Source organism: Pan paniscus, chromosome 8 (genome assembly GCF_029289425.2).
Source record: "Pan paniscus chromosome 8, NHGRI_mPanPan1-v2.0_pri, whole genome shotgun sequence".
Classification (NCBI taxonomy): Eukaryota; Metazoa; Chordata; class Mammalia; order Primates; family Hominidae; genus Pan; species Pan paniscus.
In genome coordinates, this window is record NC_073257.2 from 94,023,154 (window position 1) to 94,049,042 (window position 25,889).

The 25,889-nt window shown below is 37.7% G+C and overlaps 1 protein-coding gene across 16 annotated transcripts in view; it reads left to right on the top strand.

Annotated features, from left to right (window-relative positions):
- NRG3 (neuregulin 3) overlaps nucleotides 1–25,889 on the top strand; it is a 1,147,889-nt gene that overhangs the window by 189,399 nt on the left and 932,601 nt on the right. The gene's annotated exons all lie outside the window — the stretch shown is intronic.

Here is a 25,889-nt window from a genome sequence, read left to right on the forward strand (position 1 = left end):
TTCTTATGAAATATCAAATATATATAAAAATAATATATTTATTATAAAACAATAAAAATCCCATTCACTAATCATTATTGAATACACATTTTAAATAATCATTTGCTGAACAAATATAAAGAAAGCATGAAGCCTAAGAGATGGTGGAAAAATGACCTATACGCGTTGAAGAAAAAAGCATCAAGATGTCAATAGATTTGAGTAGCTAACTAAATTAGATATAATCTTTGATGGATAAATGTAAAGCTATAGACGGACGATCAAGGAGTAATGCCTGAAGATGAGATGGCCTGATGCACACTTATGAGCATTTAAGTACAAGAGAAATCTGAGCCAAGAGAATGCCCCAAAAGTTCCTGAAGTTCTGGCAAGTGCTGATGGAAGGGATGGCCCACAGCCTCCACCTGGAGTTTAGACATCCCCTTTAGCTGAACGTTGTCCTCTCCTGAAAGTTTGCTGAATAGTGAATTTGGAGATAGCAAGAACCTTTATCTCTGTATTTTTAATGGAAGAAGAATTATTCAAAACTCCAACCAAAGTCCTCAGTATGTTGAAGATACTCTTAAATACCCATATAACAACTATTCATGCACACATAAAGAATTTCATACATCCATTGCCCTGTTATTTAACACTTAAACTTGTTCTTTGAAATATTTGTGTGCAGAAGCTGAGCAGTATCAGAGACAAATTAAATTTTCATTTCATAACAAACATCTATCTCAATATACTTTATCATTCCAACTTTTCTTCTAAAATAATGGATTTTCAAGGCCTTTAAAACTCACTGACTTTCTTCAAAGGCTTTTTGACTTCCTTAGGAGACATATTTACGTAAAACTATGAGGGGAATTGAGAGTGATAATGAAAAATCCATCTATTAATAGAAAGCACAAGCAGGAGATGCTTGTTATTAGAATAAAAACACATAGACAATTGCAGAACACTCTGCTTCCTCTCACCAGGTCTGGCCTGCAATTAGACATTTCCACTGATGTGTATAAATAGAGTGGGGTTTAGAGTTTGATAATAACTTTTAGGTAAAATTTATTGTATATCATTGTAGCAAACATTCGTAGAATGAGAGTACATATAGTGAAAGATATATACATTGTGTCAGTTTGTGTCACTGGGAAGGATTCACTATCTGCCTTCTTAATGTGACACAGTAATTCAATTAATTGTGGAGGACTCCAGTCCCTGGCACATAGTACATGTTAAAAAAAATTTGCTGAATTACTGACAGAAGGGGGAAGAATATAGACTACTGCATTGGGGTTATCAGTAGAGAGTACATAAAGAAAAACATTTTTAATAATTAAAAATTCTAGTTAGAAAATAAAAAAGGAGCTAGTGTGTTCTGTGTCTCTAGATGTACCCTTGCAGGAGGAGGAATATTTTAGGAATTTTGCCGAACAGATTCATCCCTAGTTGGGTTTTTAGATGCAATAACCAGAAAAGATCCTCCTACCAATCCAAAGTCTCTGATTATCTGTTCAAGAATTTGTATATCCCAACTCTTTGTGTAGTTAAAAATTATAAATCAAATTGCTCTTTAATCTAGTTTTTATGTCAGGAACAAAACTCACATTTCAATTTACAAATTTTGCAAAGGCCTGTTTTCCATTGCTATCATCATTTTTATTATTGTCTTAACCTTTACTTTTAAAAATCTATCATTTTAACATTATAATCATTAGAAGAAATGAACGTGAACTAAAATGTATGTATTTTGTTTCATTTTTAATTTAACCGTGTCTTTTACAAGTTAATGAGGATATTAATTTTTCAAATATAATTTTTAGTTTCTTATATTTTGCCTAAAATCTAAAAATAACTACCATATAAAACAAATATTGTCTTGTTCACTCATCTTGGGAATATTCTTAGTACAAGAATGTGTTTATGATTTAATTGATGAAGAATGTAAATATACATCTACACATATTCTTATGTATTAATTTTCATGTAATATATGCATAAATTACCTTTTCAATGTACATATGTGCATATATTTCGTGTAAATGTACACTCTGTCTATCAGTAAATTAGTAGACATGCCTATGGGATTTGCAATCTAGTTAAGTTATTTCTTACTGTTACGTACTTTTCTGTTTTACTTATGGTTAACTGATGCAGGGAAGGCAGAGGCAAGGGAGCCTCATTTTGGTATCCCATTTGGGGGCCTCTGCAATATGTGCTTTCTGGAGCCTGGACCGTGCATACTAAGCTTTGTGGACTATCAGAGGTCCTACAAGCACACAATATTCAAACTTCTATAAGATCCATGTCTGCTGAGTACTTACCTGAGTGATTCACTTCACGAAGACCTGAAGCAAGTCAATGCAACATTTATGTTTCCATTCTCTCTACACCAGTGAATATAATGTTCTTAGGACCAGTAAACATTGGGATCAGCCATATGTTGGGAAGACACCAGCTAGTTCACCACCCATGGTACTTAGACCTATTCTTTTTTTTTTGAGTCATGATTAATGAATCCTATCATATTGGCTGTCAGAATTCTTTGGATCCAATTTGTAGATACCGTTGTCCATAGACTCATTAAGACAATTTTCATATTAGTGTGAATCAACATATATAAGTAACTTGAGTAACTCCTCCCAAGAATGCCCTTCTACTTTTAGCTATTAGATCCTAAATATACAAAAGCAAGAGGCTTTATAGAACACAACTGCAAATTTTATTTCTTACTATATTCTGTTGAATTTTTCTCAATTTGATTTTTTTTTTTAAAAATGGCAAGTATAACAAACACCAAAACAGTGGAGCACTTCTATTTCATTGTCAAACCCAATTGACAAAAATTTGAAGTTAGCGGAATTTTTTTGAAGGAAAATTTATCCTTGAAGTCATCAACTATTGTAATTCATGCTTTGGAAAAACAAGCATTAGGACTGAATTGTATTTTCTTTTAAATTCATTTATGTTAATTATTGTAAAGAAATTTTCCCACTCTACTTTTGTTCCCCATTTGCTGTTTGTTGTTGTCGTGGTTTGTTTGCTTGCTTTGGAGACAGAGCCTTGCTCTATCCCCCAGGCGCAATCTTGCCCACTGCAACCTTCTCTCTCCGGTTCAAGCCATTCTTCTGCCTCAGCCTCCCAAGTAGCTGAGATTACAGGTTCCTGCCACCACGTCTGGCTAATTTTTATATTTTTAGTAGAGACGGGTTTTCGCCATGTTGGCCAGGCTGGTCTCAAACTGCTGACCTCAGGTGATCCGCCTGCCTTGGCCTCCCAAAGTGTTGGGATTATAGGTGTGAGCCACCACGCCTGGCCTGTCTGTTTGCACTCCTGCTGACAGCACCAGTGGATTGCTATTGTGTTTTTCAGAGAGGAACCACCAAATCAGAATTGTTAGACCTCAAACAGTTGTTTTTGACACAGAGTGGTGGAAGGGAGCCACTCAAGAAACCTTGCTTTATTATCTTAATGCTCTCAAAGCAATCTTTGTCATTTCCTTTGAATAGCACTTTGCGAGTTTCACTTGACATATGGCATGGCCCTCAGGGATATAGGCATTTGCTTTTCAGTCTAAACAAAAATCAAGTTTATAATTTTTATTTTTGTAACAATTTATGTCAGTATTCATCACAGCAAAGCATATTCCTCTTTTTCCTTCTGACTTACATTCCTCCTCAAGCTACCTTTAAGTAATGATCTTGAACAGTACACAACTGACAAGTGTTTCCTGCATCGAAGAATGGTTGAGTGTGTGAGTTTAGAACAATAGAATTATAGTTTATAAATACTGGGATTTCAGGACTAATGTAATAAGGAGAAGCCATCCTTCCTTTTTATAGCTTTCAGGGAATTGCAGGAACAACTACTGCAGCTTACAGTAGAACATAACTGTTTAGAATGCCTTTTAACAATTAGTATTTAGTGTCTCACTTTACTTCTAAGGCCACTGCACGTGATACAGAAGCCTGATGACAGTAGCATCCACATTCTTTAAAAAATGTGTAAAATAAGGTTATAAATGTTTACTTTTACAAAAATCCATTGATTCCCTCCTTTATTCAATAAAATGTATCAAGCACATACTACATGATAGGCTCTGTATTAGGTACCGATGTGCAAAATAGACGTTTCCTGCCCTTGAGAAGCGTACAGCTTAGTTGAGAAATTTACTAGTCACATAAAACCACAAATAAATGTATAAGGTAAGCTGTGATACTGCTATTATGAAGAAGCACAGGATGCTGTAAGAACACATAAATAGGGGTTTCAATGAAGGCTTGCTTAAGGTGTTAATATTAGAATTGAGATGTAAAGGATGAAAATGAATTGCTTAGATGAAAGAAGTGACACCAGAGGGAGCGGGCAGGGAAAGGGGGAGAGTGTTCCAGGAATGCAGAGAGACAGTGGGAAGAAATGAGGTCATTTAAGTGGCCAAGCCAGGTCAAGCTGGGCTTGTTAGTCACTAACATATTTTGTTCTTTATCCTCAGACTATAAAGTATGGAATGAAATAATCGTATTTGTGTATTTAAAAATCACTCTGGATGCTATGAAAATATAATGACATTGAGTACTGCTTTCAATAAGTCACAGTGGAATCTTGCAAATATTTAAAATAAGTCAACCACCAAAACAAGAATTGTATTTGAGTTAACAGTATGTCCACAGAAGGGTTTAATTGGATTAGAGCTTTGAAAACTGTAAGTAGAAACACAAATTGCTTCAGAGAATTTATAATCCTGGAATGATATTTCCCATGCCCAGAGAGAAACCCATTCCTCTTGTTACTGTCTTCAGAACCACAGAGCATGTCATTAAATAGCAGCTTAGATGGCTGTGCAGGCCTACTAGGGTGCAGATGGATTGGATAGGGGTCAGGTTGCATTGGAGTTTCTTAGAAGCTTGACTTCATCTAACGTTGGCAAAACAGCTGGACCTCAGAGAACTGCATGCATGAGGTATCAGATACACGAAAAGAGGCAAAGCGTGACACAGTGAAATAACAGGTACTGATGTTGAGACTTGTGAGGTGGCGCCTGGTTTCTAGACCAGGAAGTTTTCTTACTCATCTCTTCTTACAATGGGTGAGGCACCGGGCACACATGAGCGTATTTAACTTTCCAACAGCCATGTGAGGTATAGAGTGTCAGCTCCTTTTTAATAAGTGAGAAAAATGAGGTTTAGAGAATTTAAATACTAATACCCAAAGTCATACGGGGCATGAGGACAAGATTCAGACTCATGTCTGCCAACTCCAAACCAGGATTTATCTGAGCTTATGTCACTCATTTAAAATTGGTATTTGAATTCGTATTTATTTTTGAAGGTGTTCATACAAAGAAAACAAAAAGAAACGGAGTCTGGATTGTAGAAAACATATAAAACCTGTATCAAAAATCATCTAATAGTGATAGATAGAGAAGTTTCATATTGAAATAAGTTTTTAGGAAACTGCTCTGGTAAATTAATTGGTACAAACTAAGAATAAAAATGGGATGGTTAGCATAGCTTGTTTGTCACAAGAAACAGAAACTTCACCTGCCTTTTTCCCTGTGAAGTGTTGGTGCAGTGACAGGATTCGCCTCTCTTATTAATAGTCTGTCAAAATCCAGGAAAATCATGTGATGCTTCAGAGATTTTTCTACTGAGTGAATATATTTGATTAAACACCATCTGCAAAAATCCTCATCACCCAAGAAAATAACAGATCGTAGATCTAACACATGCTTTACATGTGTCAAGAAATATGTTGGTCAAATCAAGAGATAAGCACATAGGTTTAGCTGAAGTCCAACTTAAAACAGCTGCTTTCAAATTCCTTGCTAAGCCAGGAAGCTTGACTGATGGGACCCAGAGTGATCTCCCTATCTCCCCTCCTAGCTGTTTCTTCTCACTTCTGAAGTTACTTTTTCCACATTGAGGGGGGCCTTTCATGAGTACCAGGGTGAATGAGTCAATTGAGTTCATGCAAAAAAAGAATCCCATCCTTTCAAGAAAGGAGAGAGAAAAGAGGAGGGAAAGAAGATATTTAAAGGGTTTTGCTATTTTATCTGGCTTAAGTTAAACTTGTAATGTCAAAAAATAAAGTCTGAGGAAAATATGAGTAAATTTTATCTTTCCTTGAGGTGGTGAATCCTTTTTAGTCATTGGAGCAAAGTCAAAAACTGTAACAGAAAATATTGATAAATTTAATTTAAAAATATTAAATGTTAGTGTGTCAGATGAAGATAAATACAATTAAATTTAAGTGACAAACTGGAAAAATAATAATGACATTAATTTCAGAATAAGTATATTAGGTAAATAAAAGCTCATAGTTTAGTAAGAAAAAGATAAATGATAGGAAAAAAACGAACAAAGGATATGACTAGGCAGGTCACAAAAGAAGAAATAAAAACTACCAAGAAACATTTAAACACATTTCAATCTTGTTGGTGTTCAGAGACACACAGATGAAAACAATATTTTTGCCTATCAAATTAATATATTTTTACAATGTAACCCCCATTGTTTATGTAATGAAAAAGGCACAACTTTCCTTATTGGCAATTTGGCAATATGTCACAAGTCAGTATAATGTTTAAACTTATCCAGTAATTTACCTTTGTAAAATTGTTCAAAAGAATACTTGGACATGTATGCAGTTATTTGTGCTACATAATTATTTATAATGGTGAAATATCTTTAATAAATGTAATGTCCACCAATAGAGGATTGGCTACTTAATTTATGTACTCTGCCCCCATAGTACCCTGTAAACTCAGTTTTTAAGTCTCCACAAATTTATGTTAATTTTTATCATTCATTGATTCAATAACTAAATATCCATTAAGTGCCTACTGAGTGTGTTGGGTACCCATGAAGACACAGGTGATCCAGCAGTGGGCAAACAGAGGAAAATTCTTGTCATACTAGAGAACCAAATGATTCAATGACAATAAGTAAAGCATGTTTTGCATCAGATGGTGAGGAGTGCCATTGAGAAATGCTGAGCAAGGATGGGGATAATGCTAGAGTTAGGTGGAGGAAGGGACAGTGTGATTTTAAATAGGGTGTTAGGGAAGGCTTAGTGATAAAGTGACAAGTGATTCAAAACTCGCCTGATATGAGGGACAGAAACCTGCTGATATCAGAGAGAAGGGCATCCCAGGCAGAGGAAGGGCGCAATGGAAGCCTTGAGGGGAGAGCATGCTGGATGTGTTTGAATAACAGCAAAAGGGACACTGTTGCTGAGCAAAGAGAACCAATGGCAGAATAGCAGGAGAAGAGGTTGCAGAGAATGAAAAGAACCCCATAGGCCATTGTGAGGATGCGGGCTTTTTACTCAGAAAGGGATGGGAAGCTGTTGGAGGGCTTGGTTGATGAAGTGACATTATTTTACTTACATTTCAACATCATCACTCTGGACACTGTGTCAAGAATTGGCTGAAGGGACGCTGTGGAGCCAAGGAGACCATTTAAGAAGCTATTGTAATAATGAAGGAAAAAGATGTTGGGAATGTGAGCTGTTGTAGTAAGGGTGGAGATAGTAGGGAAGGGTTTGGTTGATATACTTGAAAATTTTATATTGTTTGAATGTCTTAATTTTATTTTTAATAAGCAATATGTTTACATGATTCGAAAGTCAAAATTATTTTGAAAGTGCGTACACACAGTCCAGTCCTTCTGAATCCCATTTTATTAATTACCTATTTGTTCTTCCAATGGTTCTTTATATGTATATGTCTACTCCTGTAGGGTGTGTGTATGTGTGTGTGAATAAAGGAAGGCATAAAATGGATTATGCTAGCTTTTGTCTCCCTTTCTTACCCAAACATGTTTGCATATGATATAAAACTGCACAGTACTTACTTTTCGCACCTAAAAATGTATGATTATATTTTGAATATAGAGCCAACAGGACTTTCTGAAAGATTGGATTAAAGGTATTAAGAAGGAGAAACATGAAGTGTGATTTTAAGTCACCGGAGGAAGAGTGTTGCCTTTGGGATAATTGCTTGTTCAGCATCTTTCTTCCCTGACTTAACGGGAGAGACCATAGCTAGATGGTTCCCATCTACTTCAGTAACCAGTAAATGTTAGAAGCCGCATATTTACTGTTGAATAATGAGTGATTGATAGGATAAATATTGTATACATAAACTAAAAGAGAATTCAAGTAGCAGGATAAAATTTGTTTTCATATATATTTAATGTTTTGAGAAAGTGCTTATAGGACTTTGGTGAAATAAATATTTGCTCTGCTTATAGAACGTGCTGCAGATACACAGAGTATGTTGGTATCTATACTTTAAAAATTTGCTGAAAGTACATACACAAGAATTTTAATAGTAGTTATCTCTTGGGGTTGGGATTATAGATGACTTTTTTTTTGCTTCATGATTTTATGTCTTTTCTGATTTATTTATTATAAACACATTTTTTATATTTTTATTTTATTATTATTATTTTTTAAGAGACAGGGTCTTGCTCCATGGCCCAAGCTGGAGTGCAGTGGCACAATTATGGCTCACTGCAGCCTCCAACTCCTGGGCTCAAGTGAGCCTTCCTCCTCAGCCTTCTGAGTAGCTGGGACTACAGGCGCACACCACTGTGACCAGTGACCAGTTAATTTTTTAATTGTTTTGTAGGGATAGGATCTCACTATGTTTCCCAGGCTGGTCTTGAACTCCTGGTCTCAAGAGATACACTCACTTTGTCCTCCCAAAGTGTTGGGGTTACAGGCATGAGCCACCACACTGGGCCTCTACTGTAGACACATCTTTATAAAATTAGAAAGAAGTGAAAAAAAAATAAGGGATGTGATCCCTTATGTGAAATTTTGTTTTTCCTAAGTTGAAAAATGATAGAACAATGGGTAATGTGTACAAGTGACAACAAAATAAAGGAGAGTTTCACTACTTCTTAAGATAAACCCTGGAGCAGACTACCTGAAAATATTAGGAAATTTTCACTTTAGAGATGCATGAGATCAGGCAGCCAGAAAATGACACAGCAAGGAAGGACTCCTGTCATTTGATGACACTCATAGGTCTGTCAGGGCATTAATCAAGGTATAGAAATATAACATCTGTCACAAATTCTGTGAGATGTTCTTGCTGATTTCTTCTATATACAGTGTTATTTTGACGTTCTGTATATAAAATATGGCACTTTTTATCCATGATCAGATTTTCAAAATGATATCTGTGCCAGTGACCTACATTTTTGTCTCACTTGACAATGACTTGGGGCTCTTTCCCTATTAGATCATATAGGTCTACCTCATTCTCTTTTTTGCCATTTTCATGGTACGATTTATATTATATAATAGGGATGTGCTATAATTTATCTGGTGTCTTCCATATTGGTAGACAAATATATTTGTCCTCATTTTTTACTATTACTTAGAACGCTGTAATTAATGCCGCAAATATTGCTCAAATGTAATTTCTTTATGATAGTTTCCTAGTATTGGAATTGTTGAATTAAATAGTATATGTACTTGGAATTTATTCATTACTTCATTCATACATGCAACAAATTTTATGAAACATTTACTCCTACGTCAGACATGGTTTTAGAATTAGAGATTTAGTCATGAACAAATTAAACCGAATTCCTGTACTTTTGCAGCTTAAATACCAGTGGCAAAACCAGACAATCAATAAGTAAATGAGTATATTTTTGTGAGTATGTGTGTATATAAAATATGAAAAGAGAGATACAGCAGCATAGCATCAAATAGTGATGAGTTCTCTGAAAAAAAAAAAAAAACAGCAGGGTTTGGGAATGAAGGACAACATGGCTGCTGTCAGTTAGGGTGCTCAGAGATGGCCAATGTGAAAAGATTTGACAGAGGTCTGGATATAATGAAAGAATCTGAATTTCTGGGGTGGGGTGTTCCACGTGAGGCTCTAAGGCAGAATCATCCTTGCTGTGCTCAGGGATGAGTATCTGGAGTGCAATGGGCAGTGGAAGAGGATTGGGGATCCCAGTGGAGATGTAGTCAAAGGCTGGTAGGAAATACCAGTGGAGAGGAAGGTGGGATAGTAGAAACGTTGGATTTTACTCTAAGAATGATCAGAACTCATTGGGTTGTTTTGAGCCGAAATGTGACATGATCTCATTTGTATTTAAAATATAATTTTGGTTGCTTTTTTGAAAAAATAGACTATAACACAGCAGTATTGGAAGCAGAAATCTCATTGGAGAGGCTACCATAGCAGGCTAGACAAAAGATAAGAGTGTCTTGGAGTAATTGTTCTAAACACTTTGGGAGGCCCAGGTGGGAGGAACTCTTGAAGCCAGGAGTTTGAGACCAGCCTGAGGTACATAGCGAGACTCTCTCTCTACAAACAAAGTTTTAAAAAAAGATTAGCTGGGCATAGTAGTGTGTGCCTGTAGTCTTAGCTACTTAGGAGGCTGAAGCAAGAGGATCTCTTGAGCCCAGGAATTGGAGGCTGCAGTGAGCTGCAATCCTGTCATTGTACTTCAGCCTGGGAGACAGAGCTAGACCCTGTCCCCTCCCACACCAAAAACTAAAAATCATTTAAAATGTTCATAAATTCAGCCACATTGTCCTCCAATATGACTTTATCAAACCTGTCTTTTGCCAGCAGTATATGAAATTCTCCTTCCCAAATCCTCAAAAGCAGTGGGTCTCCATCACTTTTTTTGTGCTCGGCATCATACTTGGCGTAGAGTTGGCCTTTGATCATTATCTGTTGAATCGATGAATGAATTTAAGTGTCACTATTTTGATGCTTAGCGATATAAACTTGTTTTGATTTGCATGGTTTGAACTTCAAGATCTTTTCATACACTGCTTAGAAACTTGTTTTTCTTCATGAAATACCTGTTCATGACATTTATTCATTTTGCTCTTAGATTTTCTTATGTATATGTTGGACTTCTTGATGTTTTCCAGGTATTATAACTTTGTTATGTGTTGTGTATGTGGCAGTATGTGGTTTTTGTAGACTTTATTTTTGTGTCTTTGATAGTACCAAGTTGTAGATTTTGATGGATACATTTTATACATTTTTGGTTTTGTGATCATTTTGGGAAAGTTAGCAGTCTTTCATATCCATTATTTTATTCTCACTATTTGGTTATATACAGATAGAAAAATGAAGATTTAGCATGTTTAAGAAATTTAAGGACAAACAAGTTCTGTGAATCTCATGGTCAGCCCTTTCTCCAAAGGGTTGATTTTTCAGGTGTGCTTCATCATGTAATATGAAAAAACAGAAAGTAGTGTGACTGGGGAGAATGGAAGGATAGTATATGAAGCATGATTACAATTTTATTTAATATTAAAAACTACCTTATAGCTAGATGTATGGATGATTTTTTATTTTCCTTATGCGTTCTGTAATTTCCATTTTTTCGAAGTGTATGCTGTGTGTGTGAGAGTGTGTGTCTGTGTGTGTAATGAGACATTAAAGTGGCCCTAGTCCAGCAGGAAATGACATGTCTGGGGCAACAGGGTAACAAAATTTCAGATAAGGGAATCTGAAATGAACAGATGCCCAGGCTTGAACAGAGAGTAGAATTAAGTGGTTTTTCATTGGAATTATGGAGGGAGAATGAAATTTCTGAAAATCATAATGGAATGGGAGGAAAAAAAAGTAAACATAGTTAAAAAAAAAACGATCATTTAAAGAAGACTAGGAAATGAGTAAAAAGACTGAGGGAGGGAGGGGAATTCTAAGTGAAACGATAGGGTTCCGTATCACATTGCATCCTGTTAAAGCTGTGTCAAAAGTGTATGTTTCCTGGCCAATGGAGTACTGGATATGGAAGACATCTTCTAGTTAGGGCAGCAATACATGACAGACATCGATAATCAGTCAGAGCCCTCCTTCACTTCTTTGCTAAGTCTTCACAGTGCAGGTCTTAAGTAAAATGTGTCAGGGTTGATGCTCAAACATAAACTGTGTCCCGCATAACTGTAGTCGCACGCCCTCATTGTGAATATAAGTAAGACAGAGAAAGATCTTGTCCTCAGTCGTCCAGCTCTGATTATATCTACCTTTACTAAGTACATTTCACTATGATTATTTTGGTGCTCATTATCCATTTGATTTCTCCTTGGATGATTACTTTGTGGAGCAACAGAAAGAGCATTTGTAGGATAACTCAGGAATAAACCTGTTGATATAGTTTGGTTGCTTGTTTCCGTCAAATCTCATGTTGAAATGTTTCCCCAATGTTGGAGGTGGGCCTAATGGGAGGTGTTTGTATCATGGGGGTGGGCGGATTCCCCATGAATGGCTTGGTGCCATACCCATGGTATGAGTGAGTTCTAGCTCTGGCAGTTCACAGGAGAGCTCCTTGTTTAAAGGTGTCTGGCACCTCCTCTTCTCTCTCTCTTGCTCCTTCTGTTCCCATGTGACATGCCAGCTCCCCCTTTACCTTCTGCCATAAGTGGAAACTTCCTGAGGCTCTCATGAGAAGCAGACGCTGACACTATGCTTCTCATATAGCCTGCAGAACCGTCAGTCAAGCAAACCTCTTTTCTTAATAAATTATCCAGTCTCAGGTATTCCTCTATAGCAAGGCAAATTAACCAGTATACCTGCATTGAGTTGCCTCCAGGATGACTGGCCTATGTGTCCTTGATTGCTTCATCTGTAAAAAGGCATGTTGATACTGGACTTACTGGGTAGATAAATCCTCATTGTTTTTTTGATCTATGCTTCTATGATTCTTATGAGACTGCAACCCTAGAATAAAATTTTGGCAAAATGATAGCAAATAACACAGCCATTTATAATGGAAAACTAGAGAAATTTCCATTTAATAAGTCAAAGTATGATTTTAGAGCCAGCATGAACACACATCAGCCATTTTTCACTTCTGTAATAATATTAATGTCTACATTTATTTGCTGTATAGAAAATAGTGCTCATTGCACATTAGTTTTTTGAGAGTCAGGAAAAACAAATCATCAGCACTCTTTGACACTTAATCCATCTCAATGTCATTATATCTTTGAATTAAGTTATTAATTACCCTTAATTAAATTCATTTTAAATGGTGGTGCTTTCATTCCTAAGTGCTTATTTTGTAATTCCTGGAAAAGTCATAAATTCCACTCAGTTTAACAAATATTAAAATCATTTCATGCAAGGTATAGTTCTAGATATTTTAGGTAACCACTAATTTCATATCCCTTGGGGTAAAAAAATAAACATGCTTCCATCTCTTGTAACTATAACTTCTGTTAGAGCTTTGCTCTTGGCTTATACTTTCTGGAAGAAGTAGGGGTTGGCACAGGAATGGGAGAGGAAATGATCTCAATGATTAAGAGAAGGATTTGACCAATTCCTAAGGGCAAGCAAACATCTTGAAGTTTAAAGAAATCTCATACACGTCTTTCTATAGGGAGCATTAGATGATGGATAATGGGCTGTGTTCCCAACATAACTTTTACATTAGATGGTGTAATTAATTTTTCATGATTTTGTTTATTGAGACTATGTATTTAGAATGAAATTATAACAGAAATAACCTAGTGCAAGGAATTATTCAAGGCCAAACTTAAGTTCTAATATGTTTGGCGTCTAGCGGCCTCCAGGCATAGCAGGTATACAGCTAAGAGGCATGGAGCAATTTCAGTTTCTTTAGGCAGCTTTTCTCTCAATTATTTCTCTTACTTTGTCTTTGAGAGATGCCAGCAATCTCCAATTGGGCCCTTGGGACAAGTCATGGTGGCCAATATGCTAAATGGCAGCTGATCCATACACTGTTTCTTTCTCTCTTTCTCTGTCTCTCTAAATACAAAAAAAAGTTGAAAATTAAAAAAAAATTTTTTTAAATTATTCTATTTACCTACTCTTGTTATGTAAGTGTGGTATGTGCGTTACCTATTGGCTTCACTTTTAGGTCATGGAGGACAATGATCTACATCCTAATAGGTGGTTTTCCAGTTTTCCTCAGAGTAGGAAAGATTGTCTAGGAAAAATGAAAAATAGGAGATGAAGGTGAATGCTAACTCATTGCTCTTTGTGGGGAGTGCTCTACACATTATCATTATTATTGTTATTTTTCGAGTTGGAATCTTGCTCTGTTGCCCAGGCTGGAGTGCAGTGGCACGATCTCGGCTCACTGCAAACTCCGCCTCCCGCGTTCATGCCATTCTCCTGCCTCAGCCTCCCGAGTAGCTGGGACTACAGGCACCCGCCACCACGCCCGGCTAATTTTTTGTGTTTTTAGTAGAGACAGGGTTTCACCGTGTTAGCAAGGATGGTCTCGATCTCCTGACCTCGTGATCCGACCGCCTTGGCCTCCCAAAGTGCTGGGATTACATGTATACACCTTATTTAAAGCCACAGGAGATGAGAAAGAAGTGAAGGTCTATTCCCAAAACCTTAACAATTATTTATCCTGAAGGCATAATGCATCTTTAAGTGCTAATATTTTTTAAACTGAGATAGAAGTATTTCATGATGCGAAACAAATGCTGTCTAATGGTGTGGGGCTCATAAGTATTTTGCAGAAATTAAGTTGCACAGAACATCCCAGGCATTTCCTGTAGTAGCCACAAACAGGTGATTAGGTTGCCTGGGGAAAGGACATAGCAAAGGCTTTGGTTGGTGACTTCCTTGAGTTGCCTGGATTTTGCAAACAGTGGTGCACTCATCAAATTTTTACTGTAGATGTGTGTATATGTGTGCTTGTGTATATGTGTTGATAAAATGTGTTGTATTAATTAATGAATTCTTTATGAATAATAGACTTTATTTTTATTTTTATTTTATTTTTTTTGAGATGGAGTTCCACTCTTTCACGATCTCGGCTCACTGCAACCTCCGCCTCCCGGGTTCAAGTGATTCTTCTGCCTCAGCCTCCCGAATAGCTGGGATTACAGGTGCCTGCCACAACGCCCAGCTAATTTTTCTATTTTTAGTAGAGGTGGAGTTTCACCAGGTTGGCCAGGCTGGTCTCGAACTCCAGGTGATCCACCCGCCTCAGCCTCCCAAAGTGCTGGGATTACAGGCATGAGCCACCGTGCCTGGCCTAGACTTTATATTTAAGAGCAGTTTTAGGTTCACAGCAAAATTGAAAGAAAGGTACAGAGATTTCCCATATACTTACTGCCCCCACACATGCACCACCTTCCGCATTATCAATATCCTCCACCAAAGGGATACATTTGTTATTATTATTACCCAGAATCCATAGTTGACATTAGGGTTCACTCTAGATTTTGTATATTCTGTGGGTTTTAACAAATATGTAACGACACGCACCCACCAATACAGAATAGTTTCACTGCCGTAAAAATTCTCTGTGCTCTGTCTATTCATCCCTCTCCACCCCCAAACCCCTGGCAATCACGGGTCTTTTTACTGTCTCCATGCATTTGCCTTTTCTAGGAAGTCAGAGTTGGATTTCTACAGTACCTAGAGTTTTAAAATTGGCTTCTTTCACTTAGCAATATGCATTTAAATTTCCTTCATATCTTTTCATGGCTTGATAGAATGCTGAATAATATTCTGTTGCCTGGATGTACCACCAGATATAGGTATCCTATATCTGGATTCCGACTGAAGGACATCTTGGTTGCTTCCAAGTTTTGGGAACTATGAATAAAGATTTATTTGGTTATGAATCAAGCTGCTATAAATAAAGAAATCAAGCTGTGTTTTATGTTTCAATTTCAAAAAATCTAACAATTTCATAGAAAAATCTGCATGCCTTTTTCTTTGGAGAAATCACAAAAGAACAGTCAGTACCGGGAGGTCTGCAAGGCAATCCACAGAGGCTGTTGAAGAATGGCATGGACTTTGCGTGGGCCTGAGTTCTGCATTCACAGTGGCTCCCATCCCAGTCCCCATCCTCATACATCCTGCTCACACACACTTGACTCTTCATGACACCTCCTGATACTATAAGCATTTGAGTTTGCATCTCCTAGGGAGATGGGAACTAATTGGTTAATTGTTATTTTAAGGGTTTTGCCTTGCCTTCAACAACCCTGAGTTCTTGGTGTGTAGTTTGCCCTTTATCTCTTCAGTTAATGTTGCTAAGTCAAGATTTTTTTTGGCTGGGGGGAGGGAAAGGAATGAGGGTATGAATCTATATTATTATAGATAGATTGCATTATATGACCCCATATATGACCCCAGCATCTTAGACCCTCCTTCTGCCACCTTCCCATGTGGCAGAGCCAAGACCCTTCTGCAGCTGGTCCTCACTTCTCTTTTTCCCTCTTGCCACATGCTCCTACAGCCTGGTGATCCCTGTCCCATCTCTTGCCAAATGTCTTGCTCTGAGCTAAGTGAGTAACTAAGTTTCAAAGGAAGCTACCATATTTAATACAGTGCATGAGGAAGACCAATTTCTGATTTTTGCTAAGCCACTGTTTTCTTTTTCTTTTTTTTTTTGTTTTAAACTTTTAAAAAATTGTGGTAAAATATATATAACATTTATCATTTAACCATTCAAAAGTATGGTTTAACCATTCATGAGAGGCATTAGATACATTCACAATACTGTGCAAACATCACCACTATCTATACCCGAAACTTTTTCATCATCAACAAAATCTCTATCCATTAAACAATAAGTCCCTCTTCTTTCTTCCTTCCCTCCCCAACATCCCCAGCCTTGGTAACCTGTATTCTACTTTCTGTCTCTATGAATTCGGATGCTTTGAGTGTTCTGGGATCTGGTCCTCACTGTCAGCTAAACTCTCCAAGTAATCGTCACTGCAATATTATTTTTGTTTTGTTGTGTTTTCTGGAGTTCTAGGAGTGAGGAATCCATTATCAATGACCTATAGCGTGAACATGTTTGTGGGGGAATGTGTGTAAAAGTATATAGACATGAATATTTGATTATCTGACATCTCACCGTTTAAACCTAGATGGGGCTTCTGTAAATATGAACTCAAGGCTTTAGGAGCCTCCCAAGATCTGACATTCCAAGAGTAGAGAAGAATGGAGAGACACCCATGATGGAATCATCTGTTGCAGACAAGAACACAAAGATAGCTTTCTTCATTTAGAACTAATTTTGAGGACTTTACATAGACAGAAATGTTCTGTGTCCTTTTTTTTTTTTTTTCCAGTTACAGGGAATGTTTTCCACTTGTGGTCCCTAAAAATGTAGAAATATCATAGGGAGTGAAAGTTACCTTGTTTCTTTAACTGCCACAATCTGGCCTCACTCAACATGTAGCAAATGCCAAAATGACAGATGATAGATTATAGTGATGTCACCCTAGGTTAACAGTCTTTCTAGGTAAGGTACTTCTATATCTGAAATGAAAAGGAGGGCAGCTATTGCCACAGATTTGGGATTTTAATTACATTGTTTCCACATATGATATTCTTTCTAAGAATGTCTCTAGCACTTAGTGTCTGCTTTATACAATCTACCAGTTAATTATATATTTATGATGTAAGTAATTTGGAGGCACAGAGAAAGGCAGTGGGGCCATTTCTCAGCATGGTCTTGGTCTGGGTGCATGTGCCACATGATTCACATTATTTACATAAGGAATGGCTTTACTGATTTGAACTGGCTGAGTTTGCTTGCTTTTAAAACTGCAACAAGCCAGGTGCTGTGCCATGCATCTATAGTCCCAAATGCTAGAGAGGCTGAGGTAGGAGGATGGCTTGAGTCCAGGCGTTTTGAGTCTAGCCTGGGCAACATAGCTTGAGCCCATATCTAAAACCAAAAATAAGTGATAATAAATAAATAAATTCAATTTAGATTTGGTTTCCAAGGTACAACTGGCAAACATCTTTTTAAATGCAAATATTTCATGTTTCATTTTTAACCTAAGGTTGTATCATCCATTTAAAATACTTTACAGAAATTGGCCTAACTGCTTATGTGTACTGCTTGATTTGCTTTCCTCTTCGTTGTTGTAAGAAAAATGTCCCACTCACTAGTCTGGATTACTCTGTTGCAAAATTAAGGAATCTGAAACATCTCAAGCTTTAAAAATGTTTGAGCATAGCTTCTCACTAAAATAATGAGCCCTGTGTATCTATTGCACTGTAATCTCTAATATTTAAAATGATAAAGGACTTCTAGTTCAAACACATTATTTTCAATTGAGAAAATTAAAGTCCACTGAGGTGTAGTCAATTGCCAGCTAGTGAGTCAAGGAAGTGTTAAGGTTATCGTCTTATGCTAGACAGAGCCTGGGAAAGGAGGTGGGTCTTGGAAATTTGCGGTTCATAACAGGGTTGTCTGTGGGGCTGGCAGAAAGGTAGAATATGACTCTGTGGATAGAGATCAGGGAAAAAATAAAGACTGCAGATTTGGGGCTGTATCCATGTATAGGAAACATGAGCCTGACAAAAAATAGAGATGCAGAATGAGGGAAGGTGTGGTCACTTCTGTAAAAATCTTTCAAACACTGATTTTTGAACAATTCATTGCTCTTCTGCAGTTGAAAGAATCCCAAAGGAATGACACCTGAATGGAAAACCTCCAAAGATCCCTTCTGGTTGGAGGCCCTGGGTCTCCAATTGACCCTTCAAATATATTATTCTGTTCTTTTGTGCATTTCTCTTTTTATTGCAAAGAAAGAAAATTAAAACGATCATGAATGTATTTAAAAATTTTATTAGTCTGAACATGATCACTTTATTGATTACTTTATTGATTATGACATTCTTTTTTTTTTTTTCAGACGGGGTCTTGCTTTGTCACCAGGCTAGGGTGCAGTGGTACAATCATAGCTCACACTGTCTCTCAAATTCCTGGACTCAAGCGATCCTCCCACCATAGCCTCCCCAAGTACTGGGATTACGAGTGTGAGCCACCATACCTGGCTGATTATGAAACTCTTAAATACCACTCACACACATGACTTAAGGCTACTTTTTGATGATGTACAGTAGCACTGTATCCATTCCTGGACACCAGTCTTTGAAGAGTGTTTGGCTCTGTCCCATATATACCTATTGATACAATGTTTTGAGTGTTTATTTATGATATAAATATATTTATATTTTTATAAGTAATATACATAATTGCTATAATATTAAGTATCATGTACACTATAGGGAGGAGTCTCAGAAGTAATTTAAGGAAGATGTATTTGTTTGTCTCCAGCCTGAGTGGTGCAACTACATGAGCTTACAGCATTCCTTGAATTACAGACGGCTCATACCTGGGGATACAGATTAGCCTTTCCTCCTGTGAACTGAAGGCTTCCATTTGTCTAGGTACTGGGTAGAGATAATTTTAGTGTCTCTTTGAGGAATATTATCTTTAGCAAACTTGTTTTCTCTCTTACAACCTCTCCTTTACACCATTTGTTAATTTTTTTTTTTTTTTTTGAGACAGAGTTTCGCTCTTGTCCAGGCTGGAGTCCAATGGTGCGATCTCGGCCCACCACAACCTCCACCTCCTAGGTTCAAATGATTCTCCTCCCTCAGCCTCCCGAGTAGCTGGGATTACAGGCATGCACCACCATGCCTGGCTAATGTTTTTTTTTGTTTTTTTGTTTTTTGTATTTTTAATAGAGACGGGGTTTCGCTGTGTTGGTCAGGCTGGTCTCAAACTCCCGACCTCAGGTGATCCACCTGCCTTGGCCTCCCAAAGTGCTGGGATTACAGGCCTCAGCCACTGTGCCTGGACCATTTGTTAATTTAAAATGACACATTTATGGCTGGGTGTGGTGGCTCACGCCTGTAATCACAGCACTTCGGGAGGCTGAGGCGGGGGGATTATCTGAGATTGGGAGTTCGAGACCAGCCTGGCCAACATGGCGAAATCCCATCTCTACTAAAAATACAAAAATTAGCTGGGCGTGGTGGCATGTGCCTGTAGTCCCAGCTACTCAGGAGGCTGAGGCAGGAGAATTGCTTGAACCTGGGAGGCAGAGGTTGCAGTGAGCCGAGATCGCGCCACTGCACTCCATCCAGGGTGACAGAGCCAGACTCAGTCTCAAAAACAAAAAAGACACATTTATAATACTAGTAAGGGTACATTTAATATTTTTTAAAAATCTCATACAGTTTTCATTTTTGCATATTACTTTTCAGTATATTCATTAGAGTCCTAAAATTTATACTATTTTGTATTGTACTCTTTTAACTTCAGAATGTCATCATAAAAATTTGCTTCTGTTAACAATATAATCCTAGTTTCAATTGCTTTTTAATAATCTTGGGTACTTTGAGACTGTAATTTAGCTAGTCTGTGAATTTGGGACATATATGAGATTTTTTTTTTTTTTTTTTTGCCATCATAGAGAACTCTACATGAATCAGGTTTCTGTCTTTATCCTTCATGCTTCTGTTGCACTATTTCCTTGGTGTGACATTCTGTAGTCAAGAAGTAGAAATATGTATTCTTGTCATTATAATTTCCTATTTTTCTGTGAACATTTTGAAATACTGGGTTGGTGTAGCTCTTAGCTGTCACTGTCAAATCACCCCCAGTGTGAGCCCACACGTTCAAGATTATTTCTCTTTTTCTCATTTCAACTCTGAGTTAGTTCCAGGATATGGTTGTATCTCTGCAAGATTGTCAGCTCCACTGAGTGCCTCCACTCACATAGATGAGTGGGGTCCCTGCCCAGTGCTTCAGGTAGTAGTTCTTCTCTACACAATCAATGATGTTACCACTGCATGAAGCTTCCTGAAAGTGTGCGTATGGAGTAGTCCTTGCACACAGGCTGAAAGACATATCTAGTTATGTTAGGCAACTAGTCCCCTCAGAAAATGATTGCCTCAGGAACAAATATTTAAGTTGAATTGTTAAGTGTGGCTGCTACCATCGTCAATGGAAGAGAACCAAAGCACTGGCTATTACAAAGGGGCCTCTAGTGGCCAAAACTCTCAGCTCTGAACGTTGTTCCTTTGTCCTCCTCTCTACATCCTCCTGAGAGAATGGTACTTCAAGATTTCATAGGGCAAATCTCCAACTTCCTTTTGGAAAATACATGCTTTACCAGGACGCATCATCTGTCCACGTGAGGAACAATGGAGGAGACCATAATACTCTAAATCTGGAATATGTCAGTTGACCTGAATGCCATGGGGAGATTCAGCTGACCATATAGGATAAGCAGGGTATCCTGGTCTCTTTTGTGTTGCTATAATAGAATTTCTGAGACTGAGTAATTCATAAAGAACAGATTTATTTATATTGTTCTGGGGGCTGAGAAATCCAAGGTCAAGGGGCTCACATCTGGTGAGGGCCTTCGTGTGAGGGCATCACCCCATGGTGGAAGGACAGAGGGCAAGCAACCATGCATGAGAGAGAGAAGAAAAGGGGGACAGACTCACGCTTTTATTAGGAACCCCCTCCTTTGAAAACCAACCCACTCCCATGGTCAAGACATTAACCCATTCACCTCTTTTTTTTTTCTTTTTGAGATGGAGTTTCATTCTTGTTGCCCAGGCTGGAGTGCAATGGTGCAGTCTTGGCTCACTGCAACCTTCGCCTTCTGGGTTCAAGCAATTCTCCTACCTCAGCCTCCCAAGTAACCAGGATTACAGACGCCTGCCATCAGGCCCGGCTAATTTTTTTGTATTTTTAGTAGAGGCTGGGTTTCACCATGTTGGCCAGGCTAGTCTTGAACTCCTGACCTCAGGTGATCTGCCCGCCTAAGCCTCCCAAAATACTGGGCTTACAGGCATGAGCCACCGCTCCTGACCATCCGATTTACCTCTTAAGGGTCCCACCTCTTAGCACTGTTGCACTGGGGATTAAATATTCAACAAATGACCTTTTAAAAGGACACGTTCAAACCACAGCACAATGGCACTACAAGTTAGTTTCCATTTACAAATGAGCACTGAAACCAATAAGATTTGGGTAATTGATATGGAATCACAAAAAAAAAAAAATCTAACCTGAAGCAATTTTACAGTAAGTTGGTTATACTGTCAACTAGTGTGACAGTAATAGAATTGGAGTCTCAGGAGAAAGAATATCTACAATGAGTTCATCTCTAGGTATTTTGAGCTTTTCTTTTTGAACTTCCTCTACGAGAGTTTTAAAGTAAGTTATCCATATTTTACAGAAAACCTCAAGGATTCTAGCTGGAAGGAGAAGAAATTATCAAGTTTCTAAATATCAGATCTTACTTTATTCACTATTTGAAGTGATGGAAATCAGATTGCAGTTCAATTTTTTTTTCAAAGACTGTACTCCTCTCCTCTGCCAAAGCTCACGCAAAGCCAGGAAAACAAATATTGATTTTTATTTTCTCTCATCTCTTTCAGTCCAACCTGGTTTTCAGTAGTATTGAAATCAGATGCACTTCATATTGATCTGGGTCTTGAACCAGTATAATCCCTGATTAACACAATTGAAATAACCATCATCAAGGTGGTTCTAAATATAGAGAGGAAACAGTGTGGACGCAATACATTTCTGCTGTTTGCTGTGGCTTCCTGGTTCTGTGAATTATGCATTGGATCTTGGGCAGGAAAAAATACAGCCAGATCCTGCCATCATTTTATGAAATTAGGGTGAGATATTTGGAAGTAGCATGCCAATCACCAACACTGTCAAATCATTAGTCCATCTGAATGTCTGGTAAATTTAGGTAGAAATATTTGGTGTTATCATTGCCTTCCAATCTCATCTATCTCAAATGCTGTATCAATGTTGACTCTGACAATAGTAAGGGAAGGCTGGACAATCTGGAAGGATGGGTAAGGCTTAGCACAGGTGAACAGCTGTCTATATAACCAGAAAGGCAGGGCTATCAATTTGAGTCCTCTGTCTATAAGAGAGGGTGAACTTTACAAGATAAATATGCCTTATCCTCAGTTGAGCACAGAAGACCCATTAAAGCAAAAAGGTAACTCAGGCAATAATCATCATGGCTTGGTAAAAAGCAGTTCTGATAGACTTAATCTTTAAGGCAGAAGGACGACAGGCTGGTGGTTTTATGAGAAAGTAATGAATCCCTTTGACAATTGTATTAAGACTTTATGGACATAAGACCTAAGTCAGAGTTTTAAAAATGGTTCCCAGAGACACTGTTTTGGCTTTGTTCTTAGTCACATCCCTTCATTCAGGTTAGCTATCTTCCTGCCCTGCAAAGCCCGCCTCTTTTGTGAAGCTTTTCCTGACCACACCAGTGTCTGCTGATTTATCATCTTCTCTAATCTCTGAACTAACTGTTCAGAGGGATGAACACAGTAAATACTAATACATGCCATATACACTCCACCCTCTCCCGGCCTCTCAAGTTGTTTGTAAACTCTATTTTATAGTTACAGTCCACCCAACAGTACAGGTGGACTCAGCACCATGTGTGTTTAATTTGTTGCCCCACTTTGCCAGATCCATACAACATCAATGGTATCATATTTATCATTGCACTGCCCATTGTCTGTAGTATTCTGCAGTGCACATAGTACAAAACATTACAGTTGAATTTTAAAGAATGATTTAACATTCACCAGGGAAATTATGAAATACAATCAATATGAAATATGTAATCCTTAGCATTAGGACAGCTTCTTTCTAAACCCTGACTTGTCCTCACCTCTCAAAGGTCATGTGTAATCCTAGCCACTCTCAAATGTTTTTGTCCACTCCAGGTCTCAGCCTATTAGCACATCCTAGTTCCCTGGCCATGTTGATTGGTTCAGAACTAGAGTATCCAATTAAAAACAATGCGATTTTTTTCTTGAGGTATCTGAGAAAAAGATGTTCACATTTCCCGGCTGGATCCGAAACCTCAGAGTAGGTAGGGTCTGGAGAGCCTGTCCTCAACTTGCTCTTCCCCAATGCCTGGGATGAAACAGAGTAGAGTGAAGGAGAGAAACTGGTTCATGATGATTGCATGATGCATTCTACTTCCCTGTAGGATGTAGAGAAAGACGATTCCCTACTTTCCTACTTCTCAAGTTATATGGGTCAATTGATTTCTTTTTCTTTTACATCTTTTTCTTTTCTCCTTCCTTTCTTCCTTCTTAATTTCCTGCCTTCGAAGCTTCTTTCATTTCTTTTTTTATTTAACTTAAGCCTACTTGGACTGTGATTTCTCTCACTTTTCACTAAGAGTACTACTCAATACCCAACTTGAGTTGATCCTGTTTCTCTTTGGTACAAGAGTACAGTTGTAGTTTATTCATATGTTCATAGTTGGACAAATTAATGTGTCTACAGCCCAACGGCAAACTATTGATACAAATGCAGTATCTCCTGTTTGTCTAAATGGTGTCCAGATTTGTAGAGATACATTTGTCTATGTTGTGAGAATTGAAAGCCTTTCATGCATAACTTGAATGCTCTGTTTATGTAAGTAATTTGGCATTTCTTTTCACGTGCAAAGGGTTCCTTTGATTTTGAATGCACAGGCTGTGACACTAAGCAGAGAAGATAAGAATCAGACCGGGGAAGAATAAATTTCCTTTGTATATGACTATACAAAGTTTTAAAACTTTATCTCCCTCAGCTTGGTATTTAATAGACATTGAAGACAGGAAGTAGGGAGCTGTGACTGGCTGTACTCGACTTTTCCCCAATACAGTTATTTAATTTCTATATATGCTACCCTGACAGGCTTATTTCAATTTTAGTCATAAACAAAATTTACTTTTTGACTTGAAGTGGGTCAAAATCAGTGTCAGCATTTTGTTTTGTAATACGCCCTTCACATCGTTATACCTTTGCCATAATCAGCCAGAGTCAGAGAAAATTATCATCCCTCCCTAGTGGGTGCTCAACTTAAAAACCAGCAGAGAAGATTTTTTTTTTTTTTGTAGAGAATCAACAAAGTATGAAAATGAAATGTCAAATGATGAAAATTATATGATTCAGGTTTGGGATGCTGGATCTTTATTTTCAGGGACTTATTTCAAATCCAGGTACAAGTCTAAAGTTAGTTTTAGGAATTTTAGTGAGCAATGGGCAAATAAGTTAATGCTAGTAAAAGATTGCCATATTACTGCATTTTGTTATTGAAAATGCTAATTTATAAGTAGCAAATTAGCATTTAAAAAGACACAATTTTTGTTAAAATAGTGGCCTTTCTTACATTTTGTATTAGAGCTTTACTTTTTTTCTGCTTTAAGCTTCTCAATGCAGTGGCAACTTGTTTCACTTGAGCATTCTTATTGATTATAACTGCTGGTATGAGGCAATCTGTGCTTCCCTTGTGTTCTGCCTAACAGAGGTTATTTCTTTGCATGATATGGAGATGGATATGGAAGAATCTGGGCTGTCAGGGAAGGAAGTGAGAGCCAGAGAGGAGAAAGCAGGCAGGGGGTGGAGTGGTGAGCCTAATTCCCAGCTCTTAGACAATGAGATAGCTAGGAGCAAACCTCTGTTCATTCTTGCCTGACAGTTGTCATGGCAACTCTCAATCCAGTGACCTCTTTTAGTTCTCTAATAAACGAGTTGAATATTTGTTAAGTTTTTGGTTTGTTTGTTTTTAGTATCTAATTCTCTTTGAGATGATCAAGCTGCAAATTGATTCCATACCTTATTGATTCAGACTTTGTAAAAAGATATTATGCAAAGTTGAAGATGTGTAGATTTAAACATTTCAATCTTTCTTTTAAGAGAATTTTCTCCACAATAGGAAGGCATGTGGGCATTTTATGGTCTTAGCCAACATAAGCATTACACTTATGAAATTGGTCTAGCCTTCTAGGCTCCTGCCCCAGTGAGGTCCCTCCTCAGTTCTGTGATCATAGGCAAGTCAGTTCCCTGCCCCAGCTCTTTGCCCTCTTCCATGGCATGGTGGGGTTGAAATTGACAGGGTCACATTTCCCTTCTGACTTTAAAGCTTTCTGACTCTGAATACATAATATATAAGTGGGTTTCTCTTTTTGACGTTACATACTGTAGTGAAGTACAGTCCTGTAACAGGCATCTGCAGACTACAGACGCACGTTACCATGCAGATTGCTATTAATGTACAGTTCTCTCCATTTAATTTGCTGTGGTTTCCAAGACTACTATATTTTTTATTGA